Source organism: Pogoniulus pusillus, chromosome 28 (assembly GCF_015220805.1).
Source record: "Pogoniulus pusillus isolate bPogPus1 chromosome 28, bPogPus1.pri, whole genome shotgun sequence".
NCBI classification, from domain to species: domain Eukaryota; kingdom Metazoa; phylum Chordata; class Aves; order Piciformes; family Lybiidae; genus Pogoniulus; species Pogoniulus pusillus.
Genome location: NC_087291.1, coordinates 18858274 through 18874234, shown reverse-complemented (window position 1 = coordinate 18874234; position 15961 = coordinate 18858274). Strand labels below are relative to the sequence as shown.

Here is a 15961-nt window from a genome sequence, read left to right as displayed (position 1 = left end):
TCTCAGAGGACTGCAGTTCAAAAGTGATCTGCACAATTTACATCTTTCATCTGCTGGCAGTGTTTGGCTCCTTGCCTATCAAATCTGCAGACCTCATCCCTCCAGATCTGCCCAGAGCTACAGTTACCATTCTTCCCACTCTGTTATCCCTGACAGGAGCCCTGCTCATGCTAGAACACCTGAACACTGCATCTTACATAGCAGCAGCTGCCAGAGGTGCTCTGTCTCAAAGAAAATGAGTGTCAGCACCCAGCTAGTCTCAGGAAGCCTCCAGGATTCTGCCTGTGGTCTTCAGGCCTGAGGCTGCATCACATAGTCCAGGAAAGGACACTTGAGTCCATCATTTGGCTGCAGTTCTGCCCACCCGTGCATTTGAAACAGTTGGGAAATGGTTCTCAAGCTGAAAACCTTCTGAGGAGCTGATGGTGTAAGTTGCCTTGTGCAAGAAGTCAGAAGGGTGCTCTAGGAGAAGGAGCTGTGTATTGAGGACAAGGTTTGTAGTGTAGTTGACAGCCTTGTTCAGACCAACTGAAGGAGAAGTAGAAGTAGAGAGATTTATGTGTTAAAAACCTATCTTTATGATCTGAAAGCAGTAACCAGCACAGAATCATTTTATGGCCTGCACTGAAAAGGATCTTAAAGGTCATCTGGTTCCACCCCCCTGGCATTGTTCTAGCAGACCAGCATGCTCACTGCCAGCCTGTGGTTGCCTCTGGGCAACCTGTCCCAGTGCCTCCCCACGCTCTTGGGCAAGAACTACTTCTTCATGGCTCGTCTCAGTCCAGCTGCTGCCAGTCTGAAGCCATCACCTCTTGTCCTGTCACTGCAAGCCTTTGACAAAAGTCCCTCTCCAGCTCCCCTTGGAGGCCCCCTTCATATCCTGGAAGGCTGCCCCAAGCAAGGACCAAAGCTAAATGCAACTTGAGTACAACTGCTTAGAACTTAGGAATGGCAGCTCAGAAAGACATAGTGGAAATGGGAATGGAGGGGGTGTTGGTGGGGGGAGAATGAGGGCCAAGTGCTGGAGGATTCAGGGAAGTTCCTAGGAGTTGGTGGCTTTAACTGTTTAATGAATTTCAGCCTATCAGAAAATCCAATGTGGAAAGAGCACTTGGCCTACATTTTAAGCAGCCCAAATCACAGAACTCATCATTAGAAGCATGTCTCTGTGGTCCAAAACGCCAGAGCAGGTTAAATTGTGCCCAAGTAAGAAATGTAAGATGGCACTTTGGGACATGGTGGCCTTAGGTTGGTGGTTGGACTCTGTGATCCTAGAGGGCTTTTCCAACGCAAACAATTCTATGGTTCTATGTGTTGATGCCTCCCCTAATGGAGTGACAGGACTAAGGGTGATGGCTTCAGAGCAGAAGGAGCTGGATTGAGATGAGCCATGAGGAAGCAATTCTTGCCCAGGAGGGTGGGGAGGTACTGGGACAGGTTGCCCAGAGAAGCTGTGGAAGCTCCACAGTTAATTCTTGGGGGAGAAGACAGAAAGAAAGGATTTTTGGTAGCTGGGTAGGGAGAGAGGTTAGAGACATCTGTGATGTCTCTGTGGAATCCACAAAAGCTCTTGGAGTGACCTCGGTGTTTCCAGCTGAGCTGTTGCAGGCCCACAGCCCGGGTAGATCTCATTTGGCTCTGTCACAGGCGTGCAGAAGAGGCCGTCACAGGGTGATCCATCCCAGACTGCTAGATGAAGTAAGGCCCTACCTTACACTGCCCTTGTGAAGCTGCCACATATTCCTGCTGATTAAATCCTGGTTTACAGACCAGAATCCTGGACAGAAGGTATCTGGAGCAGCTGTGGATCTTCTGGAGGGTAGGAGAGCCCTGCAGAGGGACCTGGCCAGGCTGGATGGGTGGGAAGAGGCCAAGAGGATGAGACTGAACAAGGCCATGTGCAGGGTTCTGCACTTTGGCCACAACAACCCCAAGCAGTGCGACAGGGTGGGGACAGAGTGGCTGAGAGCAGCCAGGCAGAGAGGGACCTGGGGGTGCTGGTAGAGGAGCTGAACATGAGCCAGCAGTGTGCCCAGGTGGGCAGGAGAGCCAATGGCATCCTGGCCTGGCTCAGTAACACTGTCCAGCAGGACAAGGGAGGTTATTCTGTCCCTGTGCTCAGAGTTGAGTGCTGTGTGTGTGTCCAGTTCTGGGCTCTTCAATTCCAGAGAGATGTTGAGGTGCTGGAAGGTGTTTGGAGAAGGGCAGCAAGGCTGGGGAGGGGCCTGGAGCACAGCCCTGTGAGGAGAGGCTGAGGGAGCTGGGGGTGTGCAGCCTGCAGAAGAGGAGACTCAGGGCAGAGCTCATTGCTGTCTGCAGCTGCCTGCAGGGAGGCTGTAGCCAGGTGGGGTTGGGCTCTGCTGCCAGGCAACCAGCAGCAGAAGAAGGGGACACATCCTCAAGCTGTGCCAGGGCAGGTCTAGGCTGGATGTCAGGAGGAAGTTGTTGGCAGAGAGAGTGATTGGCATTGGAATGGGCTGCCCAGGGAGGTGGTGGAGTCACTGTGCCTGGAGGTGTTGAAGCCAAGCCTGGATGAGGCACTTAGTGCCATGGTCTGGTTGATTGGCCAGGGCTGGGTGCTAGGTTGGGCTGGATGAGCTTGGAGCTCTCTCCCAACCTGGTTGATTCTGTGATTCTATGGACAAGATGCCCAAGCAGCATTTACAGTTGCATGGTACGAAATTAGTTTTCACTTTGCAACATGCCCATGGCAAAGCCATCTGCCCCAGGGCCATGGACTGTAGCAGCTCATGGTCTTAGTCCTTCCAGAAGGACAAAATCCTTAACATGTGGAAGCCTACCTCAGACATTGACTATTTGGTGGAACATCCAGCAGACTGTTGGAAGCATGCCTGTGCTGACAAAAGTAGCAAACAGATGGAGTGATTGGCAAAGGAAATCAGTGGGAGCTGAACATGAAGCCAAGGTGATGGAGCAGGCAGCAGCCAGATTGCTAACTGCAGGGCAGAGTCTCAAGGCTGTGCAGCCATGTGCTTGGAAGGTGCCCTTGGCACAGAGGTAGTTGTTCTTCACGGGTGTCTGATGAGATACCAAGCAGTTCTCTCTCCATCGAGTGGCCCAGGTCATCTTGCCCTCAAACTCATCCCAGATGCCTTTATATCTGCCTTATTTATTCACAGGATAGAATAATAGAGTCATTTTAGTTGGCAAAGCTCTTTAAGATCACCCAGCCCACCCTTTCTCTAACTCTGCCAAGGCTGGGCCTGAGCCATGGCCCTCAGCGCCACAGCTCTGCCTCTTGGAAACGCCTCCAGGGGTAGGCATTCAGCCACCTCCCTGGGCAGCCTGTGCCAGGCTCTGAGAGCCCTTTCAGTCAAGAAGTTTCTTCTCATGTCCAACCTAAATCTACCCTGGAGGAACTTGAGGCCATTTCCTCTGGTCTTATTTCTTGTGCCCAGGGAGAAGAGGCTAACCTCTACCTCACTCCAGCCTCTTGTCAGGGAGCCGTAGAGAGCTGTATGATAGAATCACAGAAGGAGTTTGGCTGAAAACAACCTCCAAGATCATCAAGTCCAACCATCAAACTAATACCAGCATGGATTAAAGCATGTCCCAGAGCACCATACCCTCACGTTAGGTCTGCAATCCATAGGTTCACAGAATGGGGGACCCCGTAAGGGAAGGGCCCTTACAGACCATGCAGTTTGTCAGGCTTGGTCAAAGCTGCACTTCGGTTTGTATTTAGAGGTGTTTGGAACACAAGAACAAGGCTGTAAGTGCAGCTCAGGCCACTGAGGTCAGTGGAAATTTCCTACTGCTGCTCTTGCAGCACCTATGGCAGCCAGCCCCCGGTCCCCTGGCTGTAAAGGGACAGGAGGGGACCCTGAGGCACAGAGGACTCCTGCCTCCTGCCACCCACAGCATGTGTCCCTGTGTGCTCTGTGCCCCAAACCCAGGCTGTGAGGACCTGGGTTGTTTTTTTTTCCTTCCGTCCGAGGAAACGCGGAGGCTGCCTCGCAGGTGAGAGCTGTGCCTGGCGTCTGCTGCAGCCTGGCTGCTGCTGCAGAGCACAAGCTGGAGGTCCAGCCTGAAAAGGGCAATGGCAGAGTGCAGCTCCTCGTGTTCCAGGGATGGAAACATTCTTTCCTTTCCCTCTCCTGAGTTGTTCTGTGGTTCCGCACAGAGCTTGGGAGCAGCCTGAGGCCGGTGGCAGGAGCTGAGCCCTTGCTGCCAGGAGCAGCCCTGCTGGCTTCACGGCTGCGCGGCAAACTTCACAGGGCTGTGATGCAAGGAGGGGGGGGGGGGGGGTGATGAGTTTTACTTCTGCCCTCACACTGCTTGTGCCACGCTCCAAGTGGAAGGAATGAGTTCCCCACGCCCCTGCTGTGAAGGCGCTCTAGAGGGTCCTGCATTAGTGGTGTGAGGCACCCGGTGTGGAAAGGAATGCGTGCGAGATGCGGGGACAGAGCAGCAGCCAGGGGCTGTGCTGTGTCCTCGAGGTCTGCAGGTATTCGCTGAGGAGGTTATGCAGAGTGAGCAGGGAGTCATCCCCGGCCTGCATCTACCTGCCTCTGTGGAATGTGGACGTGCTAAAGGACAATCTCAGCTTTCACTTCAGAGAAACAATCAAAGAAATCATCTCTGGGGGCTTGCTTGGCTTTGGGAAGACCGCTTTAAACATTTACCCAGACTAAACAGAGGCAAACTGCCCAGCAAGATGCAAGGGATACACCACTGGGTCTGCTCTTAAGCACTTCATTCTTCTTGGGGTGGGACTCGATGATCTCCAGCAGGTCCTTCCAGCCCTTGTGGGCCTCTGGTTCATGCAGCTGTGTGCTGAAGAAAATTCTTTTCAGACACTGTGGGCTGGTTCCACAAAAGGAATTGTCCTAAGGATAGACAGCAGCAGTGTTCTGGAGCTTTATCCAGGTCTGCATCTGACTTCTCTCGTTAAAATCCCAGAATGGGTTGATTTGGAAAAGACCTTAAGGGTCATCCAGTTCCAATCCCCTGCCATGGGCAAGTGACACCTCTTACCAGCTTGCTCAAGGCGTCCTCCAACCTGGTCTTGAACACTGCCAGGCTTGGAGCCTCCACAGCTTCTCTGGGCAATGTGCCCCAGTGCCTCCCCACCCTCCTGGGCAAGAACTGCTTCCTCATGGCTCGTCTCAACCCAGCTTCCTCCAGTCTGAGGCCGTCACCCCTCATACTATCCCTACGTACATCCCTTCTGGAGCAGCTTTGCCAGTTCCAGTTCCATGTTTCCTGGCTGTGAGCGCAGAGCTGTGCTTTCTGTCTCTATCACCACTGGGATCTGCAGAGCTCTAAAGTCCTTTCATTAAGCAGCAGAGAATGTGTTTGCTTATATCAACCTTCTAGTGCAGGAGAGGTGATGGTGGAAATGCTGCCAGCTCCTGCCCCTCCTCCCTGCTTTAGACTTGGAGCAGTTGGAGCCTTCATGTGGGGACTGCTCCCCTGTGCTTTCCAGAGGAAGGTGGTGATGTCTGCATGGTTGTTTAGTCAAATTAGTTGCACTGAGAGCCTGATTTGGGACACCCTGAACACCCCTCCAAAGGCAGTTAGTAAGCTTCCGGTTCTGGCCTTGATGGCAACGTTCAGGGAAGCTGCTCAAGATCTGCAGTGGGGACAGCTCCAGTTTTGCTCTGATGTGTTGTCAGCAGCCTTGTGAGCTAATAGAAGGGATCTGCTCTTGCCTGGGGAGAGGATGGGCTGTGAAGCTCCCTGCTGGAGTGCTCTTGCCTTCGGACATCAAAGCTTTGAGAGCTTCTACCCAGCAGAACGGAAATGGCACATCTTGGCACCTGGGCTGCTCTGCCTGCCCAGCAGCTCCCCAGGGCAGCAGGAGCAGTTCAGGTCAGAGGCCAGGAGCAGGGGCATGCTCCTGGCTATGGGCAGCAGATAGAGGCCAGGACCAGAAAGTTAAATAAATGAGAGCTGGATTTGTGGGGAGCTTCCTGAAGGCAGGGAACTGCAGCTGTATCCAGCTCTGTCCTGGGCAGTTAAAACCAAGCACCTGTAGGAGATGTTTCTTCACTTTTTAAAGGCTCTGACCTTCAGCTCTGTCTTCCCCTCAACTTCAGCATGGCATGGAGATGACCTGTAATTGTGTGGCAGTGCCAGTCTCTGTTATTAAGATTCTCTTGTCAGAGGCAGGATCTGGAGAAGGGTTTGTGCCCTGTCTCTTGCAGGCAGAGCTGGAAGCAATTACCTGTTCCATATAGAGTCTGGGAGGAGGCAGCAGCAGAGCCTTCTTCTCCCAGGTTCACCCATGGGGAGACAGCCTCAAGGCTGTACCATCTCAAAGGACGAGGACAAAGAGCCTCACAAGGAACATGGTTGAGAACATCTCTAAGGGCTTTAAGCTCCAAGAGGGGAGATTTGGTCTCGATATAAGGAAGAACTTTGTGATTCTGAGTGTGGTGAGACACTTGCCTAGGATGCCAAGGGAGGTGGCAGATACTCCTTCCCAGGAAGTATTCCAGGTCAGGTTTGGCTATTAGGAAGAATTTCTTTACTGAAAGAATGGGCAGGCACTGGAACAGGCTGCCCAGGGAGGTGGGGCACTTTGAGACATGCTCTGGTGGTCACGGAGGTGTTGGGTGTAAGGTTGCACTTGATGCTCTTAGAGGGCTTTTCCAACCTTACTGATTTTGTGATTTGAAGCTGGACAGGGCATTGAGCAACTTGATCTGGTTGAAGATGTCTCTGCAGGGTGGTTGGACTCGGTGACCTTTAAAGGTCCCTCCCAACCCCTTCCATTACGATTCTGTGATTCAGTGACTCTCCGATTGTCTGATTCACCACTTTTGGCTGGTAATTAAAATGCTCGCATTTTCTACAGCCCTAACCTTTAGTTGCCTGGCTACAGCAAGGGTCAGAAACGAGCAACAAAGAAGTCAGGGTAGCTTCCCTGTGTGGCCTAGCACACCTGCAGGCATCTGCACTCACAGCAGAGACAAGTCAGAGGGGAGCCGCAGGATGTGCCTGGCAAGGCTCAGACACCAGCGGGCATGGGAGCCTGCTCCTGAGCCAACTGCTGTCTGAATAACTGAAACAGCAGCTGATGGAAATGAACAGAGACAATGAGACTGGGCCTGTGTGCTCACCTTCCTGACAAAAGCATCCTTACAAAGGGACAACGTTGAGATTGTCTAGGAAAACATCTTGTCCTAGAAACTCTGCGAGCTTTGTCTTCAAAGGAGCGGGAAAACAAACTGCCTCTGTGAGCAGTCTGCCCCTTGGGATTCGGCGTCAGAGAGAAGAAGAGAATTTCTGAGAAACAGCAGCTTCTTTGGCTGGCACATTTTAACTTTGTTCTGGCTGGGAACAACTTCAGCTCAAAAGGTAAATTCCTTGAGTGTGGATATTGCTAAGTGTGGGTTTATCAGAGAAAGCAAAAGGAAGGGGAGGATGCACCAAAACACGACTGCGTTTCCCAGGCCCTTTCTTCTTCCCCTTTGATAAGCACTTACCAGGAGGCTACTCAGCAAAAGCTGCCAGTTCTAATCTTGTCCCATATGTGTGGCTCCAGCACGGCAGACAAAACCTGGGCACCACATTAGGGCAAACCCTGTGGCCTGAATATTCAGTGAGAGGGCAAATCAGGCAGGACTTGTCTCAGGGTTTCCCTCTGCTTATTTGTGATTTCTTTGGGCAGGGCTGCACTGTGAGACTGGCCTGGAGATACCATAATGAAATGGTTTGCATAATGGCAAGCAGCACTCACCTCAGATCTCCCTGGGCAGGGCAAACCCCTGATAAGAGAAATTATAAGACGGAGATGGAAGTGGTGTTCATACAGCAGACAGCAGAGCCGACCTCAGTCCACTGCAGAGCTGCCAGGGGCAGCTGCAAAACTGACTGGAGGTGGGAAAGAAATTCCTGGCAGTGAGGGTGGGTAGACACTGGCACAGGCTGCCAGGGAGGTGGTGGATGCCCCCTCCCTGCAGGTGTTCCAGAGAGGTGTGGCCGTGGTGGTGCTGGGTTGAAAGGTCTCAGAAGGCTTTTCCAACCCTGAAGGCTCTAAGACTATGAAATGTCCTGGTTTGGCTGTGAGCACACCAGAGCAGTGACCACCCAGGGGGTTCTGAGCGCTGGCACAGAGCACCCAGGAGTAGCCACCAGCCCGCAGGGAATTTGTTATCCTACCTATTCCCAGGAGTCTGCAGTGCAAGAGTGCTGGGAACCAAAGAGCAAGCAAAAGCTCCCTGTGCTTCTGTCTGCTGCAGGGTGATGTGCAGTGTTGCATCTGCTGAGCTACCTGCTTCTGAGCATGGTGCAAGCAACAATGAAAATGGAAGGACCCAGGTGCCCCAGGATGCCACACAAGGCAATGCTGGTACTAATGCAGTGTCCTGCCTGCTGGATATGGATTAGGGCTGATCTGAACCCAGCTGGAGAGTACTAAGCCATCTCCAGCTGGTTGACTTGTAAAGTCAAGCTCTGTGAAACTGATCTTCTAAGGCATGGGCTGAAGCTTGAGAAGATCAAGACTGGAGATGAGGAAGAAATTCTTGACAGTGAGGCTGGGCAGACACTGGCACAGGCTGCCAGGGAGGCTGTGGATGTCCCTTCCCTGGAGGTGTTCAAGGCCAGGCTGGATGAGGCCTGGAGCAAGCTGTGCTGTGGGAGGTGTCCCTGCCCGTGGCAGGGGAGTTGTAACTTAGATGATCTTGAAGGTCCCTTCACTGCCTCATGGAGCAGCAGCTGAGATGGCCCCAGGAGGCTGTTAGGAGCCTGACTCAATCTACCCTTCCCTTGGGGCACCTGAGCTTGAGGGTTCTTGGGCCAACTTGATTCCAGTGGCTGTGAAACAGAGGCGACAACCTCGTGTGCAGGTGTGGGCACACAGGCCTTAAGCAAGCACTGCAGAGGAGTCACTACAGGGAGCAAAGTGCTGTGGGAGTGGCTGGGGAATTACTCTGTGTGCCAGACCTTCAGCTGAGTGGAGCAGCCCCGCTGCTTGCCTCCCAGGGGACGCTGCCAAGCAGCACCTGCAGAGCTTCCATTTCCTGGCTGAGACCCCTGGCACAGTGCCTGGAGCCCTTCAGAGCTTCGCAGCCAGTTCCTTGGCTTTTCACTGGCAACAGCTACTTTGTAGTCACCAAACTGCACACGATTTACGTAGCAAAGATAATGTATAAAAAGACTTCTCTTACAAAAGAAAGAAACCAGACAGAAACCCAAGAGAGCACAGGCAGGGTTGTCCCCAGGTTGTCAGCAGGCCCCCAAGGTCACTGGTCAGTTTCTCTCCCCACCTCCTAAACACTGGGGGGAGAAATTATAGTAAGGTCTTGCCCAGAAGGTGGTGGAGCCTCCAGCTCTGGGGACTTTCACACACCCCCAGACCTGTTCCTGTGTGTCCTGCCCTGGGTGACTCTGCCTTGGCAGGGGAGGGACTGGACTTGATCTCCAGAAATGCCTTCAATTCCACCACTCTGTGACTGTGATCCTATATATGGTGACTGAAGGTGGCTTTCAGATGGCTTTTGGCAGGATGGCAGTGGGGAAGAGGTCTGCTGATGGCTGTGCAAATATAGAGCAGGTTGCCATGGTTCAGCACAGTGCCAGACCCTGGCGCTCCAGGACTTGCCCTGCTGTGTGGCTGCTGCTGTGCTTGGAGCTCACTTAGGTGGCAGTGGCATGAATCCTCTTCCCCTCCTTCCAGAGCCTCAGCACACTCATTAAATGGCATTCCAGCCAAGAGGTCCCATTTCTGGAGAGCTGTGTCCTAGCCAGCATGCCTGGCCAGGCAGGCCTGCAGCTCCTGGCAGAGCTCTGCACCGTGCACTGCCCTCTGAATGCAAGGCAGGGCACTTGCAGCCCACCCCCAACCCACGCTGGTGCGGAGGCTTCCTTCTCTACCACCCCACCACTGAGGTGTCCTGCAGACCTGGCATGTGAATGATGAACCCAGAGACACAGCATCTCCCAGAGCCTCCCCATCAGCTCAGAATCCCTGTGGAAAGCAGCTCAGGAGGTGCTTTGGTGCAGAAGGCAAACAGCTTGGGATGAGGAAAGCTCTGCACTGGGCTTTGTGTGTGGCAGTCACACAGCCAGGTTTAATGCCAGGTTCAGCAGAAGGCTTTCTGTGCCTGGGGGTCTGCCTTGAGTTAAGCCAAACAGTTTCATCACCTCAGGCTTGTTTTTTTTCAAGAAAGCTAAATAGTGTGAGGAAGGACCCAGAGAGATGGTAGCCAGGACCCATCAGGGGCAGAAACCTTCTCGAAGGCAGTGAGGGCCCCGGGAAGACTTCCTTGTCTGTCTGGCAGCTGCAGACATCCCATCGTGGCTTTGCTTCAGCTTTCTTTTGGCCTGCCTCACAGCCTAAGCAAGACCCACAGCTGCTGAGCTGCCCAGGCAGTTATTGCCATGTGTTGGCAAGTGGCCATGCACCTTCTGAGGAGATGAAGAAGGGGAGAACCTGACAGCACTTCAGCAGGGTGGCAAGGTGGTGTCACTGCCAGCTGACTGGACAAGCTGGGCTTGCTCTGGTAGAAATCCTCTTCCCTCTGACTGCAGAACGTGCCCAGCTCTCCCAGAAAACACCAACCCTTTTCTGCCACCACTGGCTGGGGATTTATGGTAGTTGTGCAGAAGTGTGAGCACCAAGCGTGGTGTCTGAGCGTGTTTAAGACATGGCTGGTGGGAGCATCAAAATCCTTGCAAAGATGCAGTGCCACGGTGGAAAAGACAAACCAAACACCCCCAAAACACAAAAGACTGCAAGAGTCCATGCCATGGATCAAGTAAGCAACAGCTTCATCTTCACACACGTCTCTGACTTCACAAGGTATCCAAAACACGTGCAAGGTTGGAAAGGAACTGCAGGGGAAAAAACAAACCCAAACAACCCAGGTTTTTGCCAGCTTCAGTTGTCCCTTGAATGAAATCCACCTTGGAGAAAGAAAGGAACTGGGCCTGTGGTTCCCCCTGCTCTTGGCCTTCTTGGCAGCTTTGTGTTCCCCTCCTCCAAACTGGTCAGCTTCTCCTGTAAAGAAACAACACGAGGCACAGTGAGCCTTACAGGTGGCACTTCAGAATGCCTCCTCACTGGGTAAAACACAGGCTGGGCCACAGCTGCTTATGAAGCCACCAGCTCAGAGCAAAGGACAGGGCTTCCAAAGAGCTTCTGGAGCTGGGGCCTCAGGGAAAGGAGCTCAAACCTCCAGTGTTCTGATGGTGGCTGCCTGAGCAACAGCCATTCATCCTTAGGCACGTTTCTGCCCCTCTTCAGGGGTGCCATCAGCACTGCCATTCTCCATGGGAACTGCAGGCAGCCAAGGAATGGAGAGCTGCCCCTTCTGCAGGTGGGCACACCCCTGGGTGCACAGGAACCTTGTCAAGTGCTGCCACAGCTTCAGGACTTTCCAGGCTCTTTTTGCCCCACTTCTCATGGAGGCCTTGGTAAGCACCTTCACAGCAATGCCTGCAACTGGTTTATGGAAAGGTCTCCTCAGCTTTGCTTCTCCAGAGTTATCTGGGGTACCCTGGAGCACATGATGCCATTGCTGCAAACACAACCAGGCTGTGCTGTCTTGGACATAGCCTGGTGAAGAGAAGGCTCCAGGGAGACCTGAGAGCAACCTGCCAGTACCTGAAGGGACTACAGAAGAGCTGCATAGTGCTAGGATGTGGGAAATGGCTTTGAGCTGGGAGAGGGCAGATTGAGACTGGAGAGAAGAAAGAAAATCTTGCCAGGGAGGGTGGGCAGACACTGGCACAGGTTGTCCAGGTAGGCTGTGGATGCACCCTCCCTGTGGAGGTGCTCAAGGCCAGGCTAAATGAGGCCCTCAGCAAGCTGTGCTGGTGGGAGGTGTCCCTGGGCATGGCAGGGGCTTGGAACGGGATGGTCTTTGAGGTCCTTCCCAACCCCGTCCAGCCTGTGACTGATGTTTGTAAGCTCCTGTTCCAAGATGATTGGTTTAGAGTTGTTGTGGGACAGTCACCTCTTGTCACTTGCTTTTCAAGCATGAAATGCATAAACTCCATCCCTGCTGTCTGGAGAAGGTGCTGACCCTGAAGAATCAAAGCTAGGCTTGATTCCTCTCCTCTGGATCTGCCTCCTCCCCAGAGGAGGGCTTTGGGAGCTTCCTTGGTTTACTTCTGGACAGTCAATGAGCTCATGGCTTGAGACCAAGAACGCAGCTAGGGGCAAGCCAGGTGTCAGCACCGAGGCAGAGCTGCCATGGGGACCTGGGCAACGAGTCCAGACTAGAGCCGAGGAGTCCAGCGTGGCAGAGTGGGCCAGGAGGCTTCCCTGCAGCCTAGGGCAGGCAACAGCTGCCAAGGCTGGGGCTGCAGTGCTGGGGTTCCAGTGCAGAAGCTGCTCTGAGATGGAAATGGATTCCTGCCCTCCAGGCCCAGCTGTCACCACACCAAGCCCAGCTGAAGCTGCCAGCTAAAAGGAACAATTTCACATGAGCTTGGCAGGGGAACTGCCAGCCCTGAGCTTGTTTTCCACTGGTGCCACCCACTCCTCTAATCCCATCCTGCCTCCTGATTTCATTTTAAATCCTAACGAAGGCAGCAGATGGGAGGGGGAGAATGTTCCCTGCAGTGAAGCAAGCAAGCAGGGGGGCGCTTGGCTTTCACAGACCTTGTGCAGAACTGGCTGCAGCTGCAGTGCCAAGTGGTTAATGGTGGGTAAAGGAGAAGGCCAGCACTTGCCATCTCCACAGGCAGCCTACCCCTGGCCAGGCCAGGCAGGCAAACAAAGCAGCCAGGAGGATGACGTGTGGAAAGCACCAACAGCTGCCTCTGCCAAGCAGAGGGAGGGATGACTCCCCCTGACCTTGCAAACACCATTTGGGGGGGGGGGGGAGGTCGAGGAGTAGAATAAAGGGGGTTAAGCAGCCTTCAAATCAAGCACACAGGGAGAGAAGAGGCTGAGGGGAGACCTCATTGCTGCCCACAGCTCTCTGAAGAGAGGTTAGAGTGGGGTGGGGCTGAGCTCTTCTCCCTAGGAACAAGTGACAGGAGGATAGGAAATAACCTGAAATAGTACCAGGGGAGGGTTAGGTTGGAGGTGAGGAAAGATTTCTTTGCTGCAGGAGTGGTCAGGGATTGGCACAGGCTGCCCAGTGAGGTGGTGGAGTCCCCATCCCTGGAGGCGTTTAAAAGCCACATGGATGTGGTGTTGAAGAACGTGGTTTAGTGGTAGTGGCTTAGCAGGGGTGGTGGCATTGTGAGCTGTTGGACTTGATGACGTCTGAGGTCTCTGCTGTCTGTCTGATGTCAGGAGCCGAGCACAAGCCTGCCAGGAAGGGAATGGAGCATGCCCAGAAGATGGAGCCAGGCTCTGCTGGATGATGTCTAGTGACAAGGGACAATACTCGAAGTTGAGACATAGGAAGTTCCATAGAAACATGAGGAAAACTTTCTTTCCCTGTGAGGGTGACAGAGCCCTGGAACAGGCTGCCCAGGGGGGTTGTGGAGTCTCCCTCTCTGGAGATGTTCAAACCCTGCCTGGATGTGTTCCTGTGTGATCTGGTATAGATCCTGCTCTGGCTGGGGCGTTGGACTGAATGATCTTTGGAGGTCCTTCCAGCCCCTGACACTCTGTGAGCCTGTGAATGTCATCCAGGCATCTGTGCTGGGCTGTTCCTTGGGCTAATTAAATCAGTTTCCTGCTGATGAAGTCAAATCCTGGTGGCCAGGAACAGTTGAGGAGATGGTGCCGAGGCTCCAGCGCTGAACCATGAGGTGTCCCTGCCCGTGGCAGGGGGTTGGGTGTGAGTGATCTCTGAGGTGCCTTCCAAATCAAGCTGTTCTGTGACTCACTCTTCCTCGCCAGAGCTCTCACAGGCTCCCAGCTGCTGCAGTGAGCATCTCTGCGCTCTCCACACTGCGCAGGCACCACCACTGTGAGTGCTGAGCTCTGAGCTGACCGCTGCAGGAAAGCCCCTTCTGGAAACAGACCTTTATGAACAGGGACACACAGAAACTTCCACCTCCGGGGCCTCTGGTGGGCACTGCAAAAGCAGAGCTGCAGCACAAGGCCTGGGTGATTTTGTGGAGCACCCCATAAATCTCCCCTCGTCCTGTGAGCTTCAGCTTGCAGCCAAGACAAACAACATCCTTCATGAAATTAATGGCAACAAGCTGCTCCCTGCCTGCAGGGAGGAAAGGAGACTTTTCTTAATGACATCTTTTGCTTTGGATCACTTCCTGTAGGTTGATTAAATCCCCTTAGAAGTCCACAAAAAATACTAAGCAGAGCTCTGCAGTGTGAACCTCAGAGGTGGTGTTTGCTTGGAGAAGATCAGCTGGGCTCTGGAAGCTGCTGTTCAGAGCAGACTAAGAGCAGCCCACAAGACAGCTTTTATTATTTCCATCATGCCACTGCATAAATTTCTGTCCAGGGCTCTGGGCTGCAGAGAAACCTGAGCTGGGCAGCCTGTGTTAGAAATAAATGGGCTGTGGGAAGGACTCAGGTAAGCCCTGGAATTCTGCTGGACCCCTCGCGGCAGTAGCTCGTCCTTGCTAAAGCACTTAATGCAAAGTGGCTGCATCAAGGGGTTAAAGACACACAGCCTGAGCGTTCGGAAGACAAGTAGAGCAGAAGGTGACAGAGATGGTGCTGCAGAGGAGCCTGCTGCTGAGCAGGCACCCAGAGACCTCCCCCTCTGCTCAGGCTGCAGCCACTGCATGCACTGAGGGAACTCCAACAGCAACTAAATCCACTCTTGGATCACTGCTCTACGGCAGACCACTGCCCAGTGGCAACAACCCACGGACACAGCTGCCACAGAATCACCTGAGTGGGAAGGCCCTAAAGAGCAGTGAGCCGTAGGGACTCCCCGTGCACAACGCCTGGACTAGGGCCCTGAGCTCCTCCTCCAAACAGCTTTTAAACTCAGCAATAACCATGCCAGTGGCTGTACCCTCACCCCGTGCATGCCCCTCAGCACCACAGCTCTGCCTCTGGAAACACCTCCAGGGATGGGCATTCAGCCACCTCCCTGGGCAGCCTGTGCCAGGCTCTGAGAGCCCTTTCAGTCCAGAAGTTTCTTCTCACGTCCAACCTAAACCCACCCTGGGGCAACCTGAGGCCATTTCCCGTTCTTCTATCACCTGATCCCAGGGAGCAGAGCCCAGCCTCCACCTGGCTGCAGCCTCCTCTCAGGTAGCTGCAGAGAGCAATGAGCTCTGCCGTCAGCCTCCTCCAGGCTGAACAAGCCCAACTCTCTCAGCCTGTCCCTGCAGGGGTGCCATGGTGGTGTTGGGAGTTGTTGATCTTAGAGGTCTTTTCCCACCTTACCGATGCAATGATTCCTCCTTATCTCCTGAAACCTTTGGTGCCCCTAAAATGGCATCTTTCCAGGTGCTTACATCTGGTTTAATTTAAGATGCTTCTCTGCCTGGGGGTGTGTGCTCCACTCCTATCCCCCGGCTGTTGCCAGGGCTTGCCCGGCTGAGCAAGCTTCAGGGCATTTTCTCACTTGTTATTTGGCATCTTGAGTATCACAGAGAGCAGCTGATAGAAACAGGCTAAGAAAAGCCCAGGGCCCAGCTGAGAGGCCCCACTGCAAGGGCAGCTGCTGGCAGAGCTGAGCTCACGCAGCCCACAGGGTGAGCTGGCAGCTGTGCTCACTCCCTTGTGCAGACTGGCTGCTAGGTGACATGCAGCTGTCACAGTTCAGTGTAAAATGGCTCATTTTGGACAACCCAGCTTTACAGACCCAAGCACTTCCTTGGGAGGAGCACATCTTGCCCCCCCCCAGGCCACTTTTGTCACTATTTGTGTTCACAGCACTGATCCCCTTGCTCCCCACGGCTCTGAGTGGGGACATGAAAAGACAAAGAGGCAATGACAGCATTGCTGGCTCTCTGGGCTTGACCTCTGAGGAGCAGCTCGTGTCATCCTGGAGCAGAAAGCAATGTAAAACATTAGTCTAGATGAAAGACCTCAAGCAGTTAACCTGCTCAGCAGAGGCAGCACAGCTGGGCACCAGGACCACGAGCCCTGCCCAGAAGG

General features: G+C 53.6%; 1 protein-coding gene and 1 long non-coding RNA gene across 8 annotated transcripts in view; one reads left to right on the top strand and one right to left on the bottom strand.

The window, feature by feature from the left end:
- Positions 1-15961, top strand: part of LOC135187822 (uncharacterized) — a 29454-nt gene that overhangs the window by 3026 nt on the left and 10467 nt on the right. The gene's annotated exons all lie outside the window — the stretch shown is intronic.
- CDK14 (cyclin dependent kinase 14) overlaps positions 10727-15961 on the bottom strand; it is a 90453-nt gene continuing 85218 nt past the window's right edge. For all 5 annotated transcript variants that reach the window (XM_064166843.1, XM_064166847.1, XM_064166846.1 and 2 more), the window contains one exon: positions 10727-10972. The gene's annotated coding sequence lies outside the window, so the exon portion shown is untranslated. The remainder of the gene's footprint in view (positions 10973-15961) is intronic.